Below are 15,536 nucleotides of genomic sequence, written 5' to 3'. Positions count from 1 at the left end.
TTGAACATATATATATGAAATAAGTTACACCCACTTTAAATGATGTTAGGGCAAAACTGCTCTGAACTCAAAAGAAATAGCCCCCTGCAGTGAGGAATAGAAATTAACTGCCAATAAATTATCACGTAATTTATTTTACAATTATTTTATACAATAAAAATGTCATACGGGGCCGAGAGAACCGCGACAGCAGGACCCAAGTACGGAGTCATTTGTCTGGATTCAGGGGATAAGGCAAGTTCTTGGAGTCGGGGACAGGCAAATGGTTAGTCAATCGGCGGTCGGAGTCAGAGCGAGGACCCATGGATGAGGTCAGCGGATGAAGCGAAATGTCGGTCGGTCTGCTGTCGATGTTGGAACGAAGGTCTGTGGACATGGTGGGGAAACAAAGCGAAGGGACGAAAAGCGGAAGACAAGAACGGAGAACAAGTGTTGAGTGTGTACTGGACATCACGAGGGAGGGCGGTTGTCTTTGACGAGATTCCACAAAGGTATGGGAGCTGAGGAGGGTCTTTTAAAGGGTGAGCAATTAGTCAGGTGCTAGACCAGAGTCAGGTGCTGTCGGTTGAGTTATGGGCATGGACGTGACAAACAAGCTCATAAAACACGTTAGCTTTAAACAGTAGCATAATACAATTTTATATAGAATGTGCAGTAGTACAATGAATGTAATTAGTCTTTATGGAAAAACTCAAGACGACATTTTGCCATTAAACTGCCGTTTTCTGAAGACTATATTTTAATCAGACTCAAACACAGGTCAGAGGTCATAACTATATTTGGCGTACATCAGGAGAGCAGGGGGACTATCGCTCACACACAAGGCATTGTGGGACAAAAATGCCACTGGTCAACACAGATTTAGCACTGCCATAAATTCAAAGCTGGTTAAAGTGACAATAACAATAACAATGTATTAATAAAAAAGGTAATGCAGACAGATGGTTCTTGCTTTCAGAGAACATATAGAGGGAAAAAAAATGAAATAGATTTCAATTGCCATTTTAAATCTGCAGCTTACGCAAATCCCATTTTGTCTTATTTTTTTCTTCCTGTCCTTAATAGGCTGTTACTTTTGCTGTGTTTCCAGTAAAAGCCTTCCCTGCAGACTCACAGTTTGAAGATTAAAGAGGAATAAAAAAAAAACCCAGTAGGGGGGCTTCTTCTTGGGAAAAACAGCTTGTTTTTGCTTCCTTTTTGCTCCGCTATGGTAAACAAGTTAAAGAACCACAGGCAAGTGGTTACTGTTTTATCTTGAAGATTATATTCTACTGATGTCTCAGGATAATGAATGTGTTAAAAGCACAGCATTATAAATCCACAGGAATTATGGCTCACTGGATTCTCACTGTCAATAGAGGTGCACTAAATAAATTAAAAATGACATCTATTCTGAAATGTTTTCTTTCAGAGGTCAGTAAAGATTATTCATTACTTATTTAAAATCCCTTGAATTCCCAGGAACCCAGTCATCCAGAATGTTACGCTCAGTGTATACAAGACAACTGGTGGAAAACATGCTCTTTTATCACATGCTCTATTCTTGTTATTCACTGTGGAGTCATTGCAGAGCTGGTGAATAGATGGCTAAGGGGACTCGGATGAATACAGTCGGGATTAGTGTAGACCGATTTGAGTGCCGGTGCACACCTCCCTCTAGTGGCTCCAATCCACTAGGAGCATAACATTAAGCCACAGCAGAAACACACACACACACACACACACACACACACACAGTCTGAACTGCTTGTCCCATACAGGGTCACGGGAAGCCGGAGCCCAACCCGGCAACACAGGGCAAAGGGCTGGAGGGGACACACCCAGGACGGGACGGGATGCCAGTCCATCACAAGGCACCCCAAGTGGGACCTGAACCCCAGACCCACCGGAGAGCAGGACCAAGTCCAACCCACTGTGCCACCACACCCCCACAGCAGAAACATGAACACTTAAAATTCTGATGTTGGCTCAAGGTATCATTATTCATTATTCAGAGGGCAACTTTGCACCATGGCAGCCTCCAGTGCTATTTTGGTATACTAGCCTACTTATGGGGGGGGGGGGGCACAGTGGTGCAGCAGGTTTAGCCTGTGCCTGCTCTCTGGCAGATCTGGGGTTTCAGTCCTACGTGGGGTGCCTTGTGGCAGGCTAGCGTCCCATCCTGGGTGTGCCCCTTCCTGCTCCAGCCCTGCATCCTGCATTGCTGGGGTAGGCTCCAGCTTGCCTCGGGGACAAGCGGTTTCAGGCAGTGTGTGTAACCTACCTATAGTTACCTTCCCATACATAGCCTACATCTTGGTCGCTGTACTGGAGCAATTGAAGGTACTGTGATCAGGAGTGCTACTGGGAGCTGGGAGCTGGGAGCTGGGATTCAAACCCAACACCATCTGATTTGAAGGTAGTAGTTCTAATCATTACACTACCTTTTGCCCCAAAAATCAGAATGGAGACAGTGCCTGTTTGCAGTGACCTTCACTGAATCTGGACTGACACCAGTACGCAACAAAAAAATGGGAGCTTAAATCTTTAAGTATGAAAACCTCAGCACAGCTTTCGAACCTGGTTACATTTAATTTACTTTCACTTTGCTTCATAAACTTCTAGAAGCAATCCAATACCAACATTGTGCCACAAGAATGTAAAAATCAAGACTTTGAGGATAAGTGCTGTCTGCAAGGTGAGCTCCATATCTGCATTGTGCTAAACTGCCACTTTGCATTATTTGGAAACAAATGAAGTGGAGCAGACATTTCGATGGAAATCTGATATTGTTATATAAAACAGGGCACATTTTTCCCTACAAAATGCTGGCATACAACTTTAGGTGCATGATATTAGTGAACAGTGCTTGTTTCCAGACAGCAGGCAAGTCCAGCTGGCAGGTGCTCTGTGGCCAGCAGCCAGCAGGAGGGGGGACGCAAGGAGCCAGCCTGACCTGCCTCGCTGCTCAAAGGGAATATCACGCTCTCACATGACTCAGAGAACAGCTGAGCGAGGAGAACAGGCCTAATTCACCACATTCTGTTTTTTGCGGGCTGATCAAGACTACCCTCGGCCAAGGTGCTATTTACCCTTTTCCTGTTCTGGCAAATAAAGTGAAAAAAGGAGTTAAGGCTCCAAAGACGGATGAACTGCAGATTTTAACATGTGGCACTGCTGAAACAGTACATCCAAGCTCTCCAGGGCGCACATCCATAGTCAATCACGACTGAACAGAAGCCAGTTGTCAGAAAGTTGCACTCTATTCTCTCAGAACTGCCAGTTTCCTATAAATGTACATGGAAATCTGAGTAAATGCAAGTAGTAATTAGAGTGAAACTGGCCTAGGGATTAAAAGGCTTAAAATCAATGATCCTTTAATCCAGAAGTCAATTAATGTTTTTCTGTTTCATTTGTTTTCTTAAAATGAGTACCACTGAAATAATACGTCTTTCTGTAATCAATCCATTGTTTCTAGAAACTTCAGGCAGTTACAGAATTTTTTAAGTATTTAATACCCCTTGCCTGTGGTGTGCTTTCACTGAGAGATTATCAAAACATCAGTTAAAATCATATCAATTCCTACTTCTACTTGTTATGATCATCTGTTTTATTAAAGTAATTATTTTGTTGATAAATCTGGATAACGGGGATGAGAAAGTCACAAGAGCAATAAGACTGACCAAACTTCAGCAGATTGAAACCCGTTCGGAACTAGAGTTTCATCAAGGGACATGCATTCTCCTTCGTTGCTTCGATGCTATTAATGAGAACATCATCATGGTCATTTACATATGCATGTTATGCACACAGGCTCGGAGACCGTTTATGATGGTCTAAGTTATGTTGCTTGTCAAATAAAAACTGACTCCTCATCCAAGCATATGCAAGCGGAGGCACTGTGAAAACAAATAATCCTTCCTTCTTTCCTTTTCCTGACCATTGTGTCAGAAAGGTCAGCTCACTCATGCAGCAGTAATTGGGATAAGTATATTAATGGAGGTGGGACATGTGTGCGTATGTGTTTGTGCTGGTGTGAGTATGAGGAAAGGGGAGTTTATAGGTAACATAAGGCTGCAGCCAAGTAACCACTGAACAGGCCTATTAAACAGCTCACAGCTATAATTTATCCTTATAGAGCTTGTCTTCCACAAAAGACAAGACTTCCATCCAATGTATATACCTGCTGAAGAGCTTGCATTCCCATTAGAGCTCTTTTATTTACAGTCATTTCCTCTTCATACTTTACACATTTTGTTTTTTGGTCAAGATAGGGTTTCCAGCAATGCAAACTTAAATATGGGAAGGACCATGACTTACACTGATGGCTGCCTGTCTGTCGTCCCATTGACGGTACCAGAGAACCCTCCGCACTCCGCCTTTGCCTTCTGTACACCTTGTAGCAGGAGAAGACAGAAAGTCACCCCATCCCAGACCAGCAAGGTCATTCTCCAATATCAGTACGAGTTTAGAGAACTATTCACTGACCCCTAATGTCATGCAATTAATGAAAGCGATAAAATAATACCGTATAATATTTTCCACCTATTTGTCAGGTTTCTTGTATCTTAGCTCTACAGAGGGTTACAGAACAACAAACATTTTTTGTTGCAGGTAGGATAAGGGGGACTGCAGGTACCTCAGCATTTAGAGCTGTCACCTTGCAGTTATAATATCTCAGATTCAAACTCCCGTTGAGTGAGATAAGTAGTTCAGTACATGTACAAAGCCCTGGAAGGTGTCTTGGATAAATGTATCTTCTAAATAAATTCCTATCTTTTTGTAAAATCAGCAATTTTAAGAGTGAACCCCAGGTGCCCTCCCCTAAAATAATATATTTTATTTTATATACTGTAAAATATTCTATAGTATATTATTTTAGGGTAGATCCTGGGCTAAGCTGACAGCTGGCGCATCCCCCTAGTTAACTATATGTAATTGGTGCTATTCTGCATTGAATCTTTCCCTGGAACTTTGTTCAGTGCTCTGAGTCACTTTGAAAAGAAGAGCACTCTATAAAAATAAACTTAACTGGACGGAATTAAATTAAATTCACCTCTATCACACACGAAGAATCCACAGTAGCTTAGGAACTATGGGACAAGAACATTGCAGGCTTAAACCCCAGGAGAAATGCTGTTAAAACCATTTATTCTACGGTCAATGGAATAAACATAAAAACCCTAATATGAAATGCTACCTTTATTAAAATTACTATCTTGAACAGACAGTGTTGTTTCCTCTGGCTAAGCCCAGTCCTCATTGCCGGAGGTGGAATCACTGTCTATGACACCTGGATGACCAGAGGTCAACTTCACGGTTAAGGTTGCCTCATTTTCAAGCCCTCTGGGTCTGACTTTCTAGTCGCCCTCCACACCAGACTTAGTGACTGCCTCCTCCGCAACGGTGCACAGTGTAGTCGCAGCGTGTCGAACAGCCATCACTGGCTGAAGCATAGCTCCTGCCGCAGCCTTACTGAAGCTGGATGTGACGGTGTGCAGGAGCCGCCTCCCCTGTCCTACTTGTATTGCACTTTGTATTGAGTGTGAGAGTCTGCTATTTTGCAAAACAGGCAATATGTTTTATTAACATGATCATTATTGAAGTATACTGTAAAGTATAACTACTATAAGTGCACCTATTACAGGTATTAATTAACCTAATTCCAAGTTTGTTTAGCAACCCTCTAGAAGAACAGGGAGTGAGGAGTAGAAACACTCCAGCGCATTTTACCCTTCCTTGAGAATTTATTTTACTTCTTCAACACAAGCACACAAATGAAGTATTGATGGGATTCACAGGTACCCCATTACAAAACAACTCTGACCGGTACTGACTAGAATAAATAAAAGATAAATGGATTAAAAGACACTGACAGACTCAGTTCCTTTCCAACGATGTGTGTTGTGGATTGGGGGACACCTTGGACACCTTGCTTCTCCTGCCAAGAAAGACAAATCTTCATGCACACTCTGAATGTGTAAAAAATAAGGTGGTGACATGGAGTCTCTGCACTGACCTATGCCATGTTTGGTGCTCTTGCTCAGACCTTGAGCAAGGCAGCCCTTTGACTTTCCAGCACCTCCTGTACATTCACTCTCCTCCTTTCGGACTTCTTTAGCGTCACCTCCTTTTTCCTTCTCTCCTTCCTCCTCCGCTTGCTCTCCTGGTGATCCATGTACTCACATACCTCCTGGATGTTGTATCATCGTGGTTTATGAAGCCTCCTGGGCTCCTGGTTCTTTTTCTCAGTTTGGGCAGAAGCTTTGATTTCAGAGTCTGGGCTTCCAGGTGGAACCTTAGCTGTGAAGGCTGCTGAAGAGTGCGTACTGTCCTGCAGGCTTGCGGTCATGCTGCAGGCTCTGTTGAACTGTCTGAATCGTTCAGCTGTGAATGACAATGACCTTCCCTGACAAGGAAAGGCACTTTTCTCAAGCTTCAGGAAGCTTAAGTGTAAAGGAGAAGAACTAGAAGCTGTGCTGGTGGGCCTGCTTTTCCAAGACGGAGAGGAGCTTTTAATAGCAAAGTCCCTTGGTTTTGTTGGTCTTGGTTTTGTTTCAAGTACCCTGAACTCTGAGCACTGTCACTGACTCCAGGTTTGCAAGGATCCTCATTTTTGTCCTTTTTGGTCCCTAAAAAAATAAAGCAAAGTGTATCCATGCTTCCATTATTATATAACTGCTTGTCCAATGCAGGGTTGCAGTGGCCCAGAGCCTATCCCTGAAGCACAGAGCATGAGGCAGTTTACACCCTGGACACCAGCCAGTCATAAGGCTATAGCACACACTCTGTCATTCATATAAGCACACCCTAAAGGGCAGTTTAGAATCAGAATCAGAATCGGAATCAAAATGATTTTATTGGTCAAGTGTGCTCATGCACACAAGGAATTTGCTGTGGTTCTAGGTGCCTCCAGTATTTACAGACAAACAAACAGCTTAGACAGAATTACAGAATAAATAAATAAATAGCAAATTTAGAGCACATAAAAACACAAGAGTATACACACACACACACACATTTTCAGAACCGCTTGTCCCATACGGGGTCACGGGGAACCGGAGCCTACCCGGTAACACAGGGCGTAAGGCCGGAGGGGGAGGGAACACACCCAGGACGGGACGCCAGTCCGTCACAAGGCACCCCAAGCGGGACTCGAACCCCAGACCCACCGGAAAGCAGGACCGTGGTCCAACCCACTGCGCCACCGCACCCCCTTACAAGAGTATAACTAGTAGTATAAATAATAAAAAAAATGTAAGTAAATAAGAATTAAATTACAAAAGGTGATTGGATATTGTTGCGCTGACAGGAAACCTACAGTATAGGGGAGAGTTAACTGTTCATGAGAGTGATGCCCGAGGGAAAAAACTGCTCTTGTATCTGGTCGTTGTGGCCGACAGTGCTCTGTAGCGCCTCCCAGAGGGGAGAAGTGTAAAGAGTTTGTGCCCGGGGTGTGTGGGATCAGTGACGACTTTGCTCACCCGCTTCCTCATTCTGTACTCGTTCAAGACCTGAAGGCACTTTTGCACCAGTGATCCTCTCAGCCGTCTTGACTGTCCTTTGTAGCCTATTTCTGTCCGATTTGGTAGCCGAGCCAAACCAGACAGCTATAGCGGCGCACAGGACAGACTCAATGACAGCTGAGTAGAACTGGATCAGCAGGTCCTGTGGCAGATTGAATTTCTTCAGTTGGTGAAGGAAGTACATCGGCTGTTGGGCCTTTTTCACGATGGAGTCAATATAGGTGTCCCGCCTGAGGTCCTGGGAGATTGTAGGACCCAGGAACCTGAAGGACTCCACTGCTGACATGGTGCTGTTGAGAATGGTGAGGTGAGGGAAGTGCAGAGCGGTTCCTCCTGAAGTCCACAATCATCTCCACTGTTTTGAGTGTGTTCAGCTCCAGGTTGTTTTGACTACACCAGCCAGCCAGCTGTTCAACCTCCCTCCTGTATGCAGACTCATCACCATCTTGGATGAGGCCGATAACTGTAGTGTCGTCTGCAAACTTCAGGAGCTTCACAGAGGGCTCTTTGGAGGTGCAGTCATGTGTGTGCAGGGAGAAGAGTAGTGGGGAGAGCACACATCCCTGGGGAGCACCAATGCTGACTGTGCAGGTGCTGGAAGTGAATTTCCCCGCCTCACCGGTTCCCGTCTACCTGTCAGGAAGTTGGCGATCCACTGACAGATGGTGGTGGCCACAGAAAACCGCATCAGTTTGATCCGAAGGAGGTCCGGGATGATGGCGTTAAATGCCGAGCCGAAGTCCACGAATAGGACCCTCGCATAAGTCCCCGGTTTGTCCGGGTGTTACGGGATGAAGTGCAGTCCCGTGTCGATTGTGTCATCCACTGACCCGAAACTTGAGGGATCCAGCAGGGGTCCAGCGATGTCCTTCAGGCAGGGCAACGCCAGCTTCTCGAATGACTTTGTGACTGCAGACGTCAAGGCATGGGTGACAACTGGTCAACACAGACTTTCAGACAGGCACGTAAGACGCCATCAGGGCCTGGCGCTTTCCTTGTCTTCTGTTTCTGGAAGAGCCGGCACACATCTTCTTCACAGGCCCTCAGAGTAGTTTTAATAACAGTTTAGAGTCACCAGTTCACCAGAAATACGTGTGTGAACTGTAGGAGGAAACCCATGTGAACACAGGGAGAACATGCAACCTGCACATAGGCTGAGCTGCACTTGAACCCAGAGTCCACAGTTTGTGAAGCACAAGTCCTACCTGCTGAGCTATGCAGACAGAACCCGTAGTTTTTCTATTAAACAGTAAATGTAAATGAAAACAAGGTACATTAACAAACCAATATAAACTCTAATAGTTTAATCCTTTATTTATATCATTTTCACATGTACCTCCCATTCTGTTTACTGCTTCTTTCCTTGGAGAAAGAAGCCACTTTTGACACTTTTCCCATGCTATTATGTCATCAGAGCCCCCCCCCCCCATGGGTAAACAAATCACAAACACGTGCCAAATCAATAGTGACTAGAGAAATAACACTGTAAATGATTTCCTGAACTCTTCATAGTTCTTTAGGGTCATCCAAGAAGCATCCAGATACTGCACAGCAACAAAAAAACAGCAAAACTTGTCCTTTGATGCCAGGACAAAATAGATCCCATGATACCTTTAATGTAAAAAAAGAAACATAGAGCATTTTATTGTGAACTATACTATAACTAATGCCTTTGTGTCTGTCTTTATATACACACTGTCCAAAATCGCTTGCCCCACGCGGGTTCGAGGAGAACCGGAGCCTAATCCGGCAACACAGGGCGCAAGGCTGGAGGAGGAGGGGACACACCCAGGATGGGTTTGTCTTTAAAGAAGACTGAATATTTCCATGTTGAGCACTCATTTTCATTTGATTGTACATAAACAGGGGACTTAAATTAGATGTCATTTTCCAAATCCAAGTGTAAATCAGCTCTTTTCCCATGAATCTCCGCAAAACAAAGCAACTCACAAACCACATGTTCTTGGACTGCTGAGTTTGTTGTTTCCATGTTTTACTGGTATTGTTTATATCAAATTAGCAAGTGCAGTCTTTTAATTAGTGTACAGTCTTTAATGACATCATTCCCAGGATGTAAAACAGAAAGCAATCATGGCTTTTACAAGCTATGAGGTCATGTCTGCCAAATTTCCAGCCTAGGGATAAGGTCCCCTTGAGCAGTAAAGAGAAAGGTCATGGTGCTTGAATAAAAGTGCACAGCCAGAGACACGATACATATCTACTGTACACAGAACTCATTACACGATCAAGCATCACGAGGGAAGCAGATAATCATTTTCGCCAAAGCATGGCGCATGAGTTTTTATTTTTGTGGAACTAAAAAATACCATGGATTGTCCTGCTTTCACTTTCCGAAACAAATTAAAAAATCTCCCTAAAATGTCACGCGCTGTCTCTGATCCCTTGTGTTGTCAAAAGGCCAAAGGTTAGTCCACAGATTCAATGCAATGACCCTCAGCTTGGAAATGTTTACCTCTCACAGGGGTCGAAGTGGTTTTGATTTTCAGCTCTCAGATGGACGGTTACCTGGGATTTCTCACTTTCATTAGCTCAAGATGAATGTAATGTGTCTTGCCACTTTAACGTCAATATTGCTACGTAAGCAGTGTCCAAGACAGGAAACAATTACTGAAAATGTGCTACTGATGTAAAAGCATTGACTTGAAGAGGGAACATACTACTGCTGAAACAAATTATTCTGATGACTTTATCTTGGTAATGTATATGAAGCATGATCACACCATTATTGACCAGAACTCTATATTTATAATAAATAAATCTTCAATAATAAGAGCCTAATAAGAGCCAGTTACGTACTTTAAACATGACGAGCACCAACAGGACTTGGAGCTGTCGACTCAGCCACTTGCTCACTTCTTCCTTCTATTTTTCTACTCCCTACAAACACATATAATAGACTTGGATTTCACACAAGTATTAAAAAATTCTCACTCTACGCAAAACCATACTAAAGAACTGCTGGATGATATAATGCTTTAAAAGGACTCTACAACCATGTGCATGTTGACATTTATTCATTTAGCAGTTAATTTTCTCCAGAGCAACATACAATGATTACTGTAGTATTTAGCTCACACCTGGATCCAAAGGGATTTACAGTGTTATATACACTGTACTTGCATACATTTATTTACTTAACAGACACTTTTCTCCAACGTGACTTCCAAAAACTCTATGTAGTGTTATGAGCCCACACACTTTGTTCACCAAGGTGACTTATACTGCTAGATACACTACTTACAATGGGTCACTCATCCATACATCAGCAGAACACACATACTCTGGGGAAACCTGAACAGCTTGTCTTTAGACTGTGGGAGGAAACCAGAGCACCCCAAGGAAACCCACAGAGACACAGGGAGAAGATGCAAACTCCATACAGACTGAGTAGGGATCAAACCCACATCCTTTTGCACCACCCAGGCGCTGTGAGACAGCCACTCTTCTTGCTGTGCTGCTTTGCTGCCCCTGCACTGAACTTCCTACAATTACTCACATTTTGAAGCAGCAGAGCAACACACACAGACACACTAAGGGGAATTTAGAGTCACCAATCTGACTGAAAACCATAACTTTGGACTGTGGGAGGAAACTGGAGCACCCAGAGGAAACCCCCAGGAACATGAGAAGAACATTTAAACTCAGCAGAGAATAAGAGAGATTGAATCTATGTCCAATCACGTATCATGCTAACCTCTGAGGGCAGGTTTTGGCGGAAGCAACCTGGACATGTATTCGGTTACGTGACCTCTCTCAGTGAGCGGCATGACACTGGCTGTGTACTCAGCAGGAGTACTCGCCCTCGTTCCCTGTCTCTGCTGCTCGATCCTCTCTCTGAGGGCTCGCTTCTGGGGCAAGCCTGTCTTCAGCTTCTCCCTTTGTCTCATCTGGGGAGGGGGCCTGTTTGAAAGTGTGACCGTCTGTGCACTCTGCACACTTGAGAGCTCCTGCCATTCCAAAGCATTCTTCTGCTGGCAACACCCTCCTTGGCCAGCTTTCCAAAGGTACCCTGAGTCTTGAAATGCCAGCCCAGAAATCTCCAGAGCCATGGTGTCACTTGGCATGGACACAGCTGGACCCTCAACCCAGTGTCTGCTCAAACACAACACAAGAGTTAGTTTAGCATCCAAATTACAAGCTGCATTACTGCCACAATGGCATGACTGAGGTTTGCCTTTGAAGGGAGACATCAGTTGCCTTGGAAATGCATATGGAGCATGTAGAGCTTCGTACACCTCTCAGAGGAAACAGTCAGATTTAAATTACAAACCATAAAGGGAATCACATCAGATTAGCTCCCTTCTTGTTATTGTTCTGTATTATAGTAAACAGAACTATACTGTAGAATGAAAACAGAATTAATTTTGAACTGTGCCTGTGCACCCTTGAGTGCTTGTGTTTTGCACTGATTGAAATAGCTTATTTATTGTGACTTTAACAATGCTTACCTATTCCTTGTCATTTTCTACTGTGGCTGAGAGTTTAATACACACGTGCAAAAACCACTTGCCCCAAGCAGGGTCACAGCAAACTGGAGCCTAACCTTGAAACATAGGGCACAAGGCTGGGACACACACACACACACCCCGGACAGGATGTCAGTCCATCACAAAGCACCCCACGCAGAACTTGAACCCCAGACAGCAAGACCTGGCCAAGCCCGCTGCGCCACCACACCCCCTTAAGAGCTTAATATATGAAAGGTAATTTTTCTTACACACAGAAATGAGTCTGAATATATCTTTTGTGACACAACCCTTTGATCAAAGTCATTTCCCAAAACATCAGACCACACATGCTGTGATGAAAGTTTTCAGCTGTGTTCTATGCCACTGTGTGTGCACACATTAAGTTTATATGGTTGCATTGCTAGAACCTGGATGGGGTACCAGTCCATCACATGATATCAACACACACTCACTTAGCCATTCATATGATACAGGCAACTTACCATCACCAGTTCATCTCAGTTGTGTTTTTTTGGAGTGTGGGAGGAAAATTACAGAGACACAGGTAGACCATGAAGATTTCATACATACTGAGTGTGATTTGAACCAATGCCTGAACACCTCAGGTGCTGTGAAACAGTAGTGCTAGCCACTGCACCATTGTGCTGTCCTAATCTACTAATTTATACATAACTAAATTTTCTTGATCATTTATTTTTTAAAAATTTGGAAATTTCTTTCTGTGATGGACATGTATGACCTGTGTTTACTCGGCACATCAACAGATGACAGTAAAGAACACCCAAACCCAGGTCTAGTAAAAGTAAGTGTACCTTTAAGTTAATAAAAATATTAAAGTAAAAAACCTTACATAATACTTTTTTAATTCGTTGTTGCAATGACTCAGAATTTTTCAAAACCTAACCTGTGAATGAACTGAGTGACGCCTTTTTATGAAACCGTTATTGATTGCATCTCAGGGGTAAAAGTGACTTTGGAGTTACAGACAAAATAACTTACAAACAACCCTCTCGTTCCAATTGTGTTTGTAAGCTGTGGAGCCAATGCACGTACGAGAGAAAGGAAAATAAACAGGAAGGTACAAATTCTCTGTCTCTTGTTGACATGCACGATTTATTAGAGAATGGTCTGGATTGTGCAATGTGACTTGTTTACGCAGTTTCAGGATGGGTGGGACTGAACGCAGTCTAAAATAGCCTTTGCCGCTGTCTCCTCCGTGTGCACCTTCTTTGGCCACTGTGAAGGCAACATTCCTCTGGAGAGACATGCATGTCAACACAACAGAGGGAGTGGCCTTTCCTTCCCTTTTGGAAGTCTTCCTCGTGCTGCTCCGCATTCCTCAACTTCCCATGGCCGGCCCCAAACTGCCCCGGCTACAATTCATGGAGAGGAGTATGAAGTCCAGCTTTAGTTCATTCAGGGCCCAAGCCTCTCTAAGACGTGAGTCTAAGGATGTGATGTAATGTGTAATCACTGACACCTCATGGAAGTGGAGGACTTGCTTTCTAGCACAGGAAGGCAATCACTCTTCTGCTAAGGGGGATTTTGAGGATATAGTGCCTCAAATATACTGCATCCAGGAGTGTCATTCCTTTTGCAACTCATACACTTTTAGACTAACACTGCAAGTGTGCTATGGAACATCACAACATTACTTAGAACACACACACACCACCTGAAACCGCTTGTCCCATGCAGGGTTGCGGGGAGTCGGAGCCTAACCCGACAACACAGGGCAAAAAGATAGAGGGGGAGGGGACACACCCAGGACAGGACACCAGTCTGTCGCAAGGCACCCCAAGCGGGGCTCAAACCCTAGACTCACTGGAGAGCAGAACCTGGTCCAAGCCACTGCACCACCCTTTCCTTAGAGTGATATGACAGTATTACTTAGAGTCCAAGAGCAGAGTTTATTGAGCTCCTGTGACAAGGAACCTAGTCTGTTTCTTCAGCAAGGTTCTTGAGCTGTATCTGGAATATACTTAAATTATACAGGTTTGAGCCCACATCTGTTACTCATGAAAAAAAAAAAAAACTGTTTGCAAATATGGAAAACCATGAGTGTTACCGAGGAACAATCACTAGCATAGTGGTGGGTGCTATTGCCTCTGGACCCCAAAGGTTGTGGGTTTGATCCCCACCTGTGGCTGTAATACCCTTAAGCAATTTACTTACTCTAAAACTACCCAGCTGTCAAAATGGATAAAAAATTATAAGCTTATAGTAAATGTAACATTGTTTTGGAGAAAGTTGTCAGATAAACGTAGCTTCATATTTGAATAACCCTTAAATTTCTCATTTGTTCAATGGCAAAGCCAAAAGAGTTTTCTGGTAAGCGAAATGGTCTTGACTAGTTCATGAATCATGGAATAGCTGCAGAACAACTTTTAAAGCAGCAAAAATGTGTTTTACAAATCACGTAGCTTTTCAAGGGTGCGTGTTACCAACACACATTTAAAACATATCAAATAATCCAACATACCTGAATAGCAGAGGTACGGAATTAAAATGAGAAACAAGAGAAAAAGAGCAAGACGGGAGAGCAACTAGTGTCCTGGTGGTTAGGGGTGCGAAAAGGGAAAGGGGGGGGGGGGGGGGGGGGGGGGGGGGGGGGGGGGGGTTCTGAACGCCTTCATTAGGCGGCATCACCAGATCGACACTTTTACTTCCAAACACAAGAGGGCGCGCCAGGGCCACCAGCCTTCAACATTGGACTAGTGTTTTTTTTTCTCGTTTTTTAATATTGGGATTCGTGTGACGCTAACAGCGCGTGTTTATTTACATCATACACACCCCAGATTGCTATTATAACGCGGTCTTATGTTTGTTTTCAACTAAAAACTATGTTACAGTACCGACGCGAGTAAAGTTGCATAGACTCGTGTGAGCTACAGATATCATGAAACTAGTTAATCTACTGCGTCGAGGTTGTTATATTTTCTTACTTGTTGTTTTTAGTACTTGGGCACCAACCGAAAATGTACAATCATGTTGTCGCCTCACTTCTATGTACTGTACTACTCTTGTACCCTTCACCAAGGTACAGCTACAGTACTTAGTACTTCAGAGTAAGAATTTCCACCGGTGTAAATAAATTCAGTGGGGTTTGTCGCTTATATAACGCGTATAATTATTATTTTTTTAATCCATGTTGTAGTCTAGAGCATAGGACCTGCTAATAAACGAGTGTGAGATGCTGTGTACGTGTGTGCTCTTCACACAAACTGTGTGTTTAAGGCTCCTCAGCGCTCTCCGCTTTCTCTCCGCGGACGTTACGAGCCGCGCGCGGCAACGGCGGGCTCGCGCTGCGAGTGGCGCCAAAGCTCTTCAGCTCCCTTTCGCCTCTTCTGTTACCGGTTGTTTTCGTACACGAACACCTTTTCCCGTAGCGACTTATAATATTACATAATCATAACTTGAGTTAGACATTTATACAGCAGGGTATTGGTACTCTTGTCACTTCAGAGAGCGTAGCCTCTGGGATCGAGTACCGGAGTGGGACTGGGATTCGAACCCCTGACCTGCAGAGTATAATGTGGTA

Source organism: Scleropages formosus, chromosome 17, assembly GCF_900964775.1.
Source record: "Scleropages formosus chromosome 17, fSclFor1.1, whole genome shotgun sequence".
Classification (NCBI taxonomy): Eukaryota; Metazoa; Chordata; class Actinopteri; order Osteoglossiformes; family Osteoglossidae; genus Scleropages; species Scleropages formosus.
The sequence above is the reverse complement of the archived record's forward strand: the minus strand, read 5'-3'. Positions refer to the sequence as shown.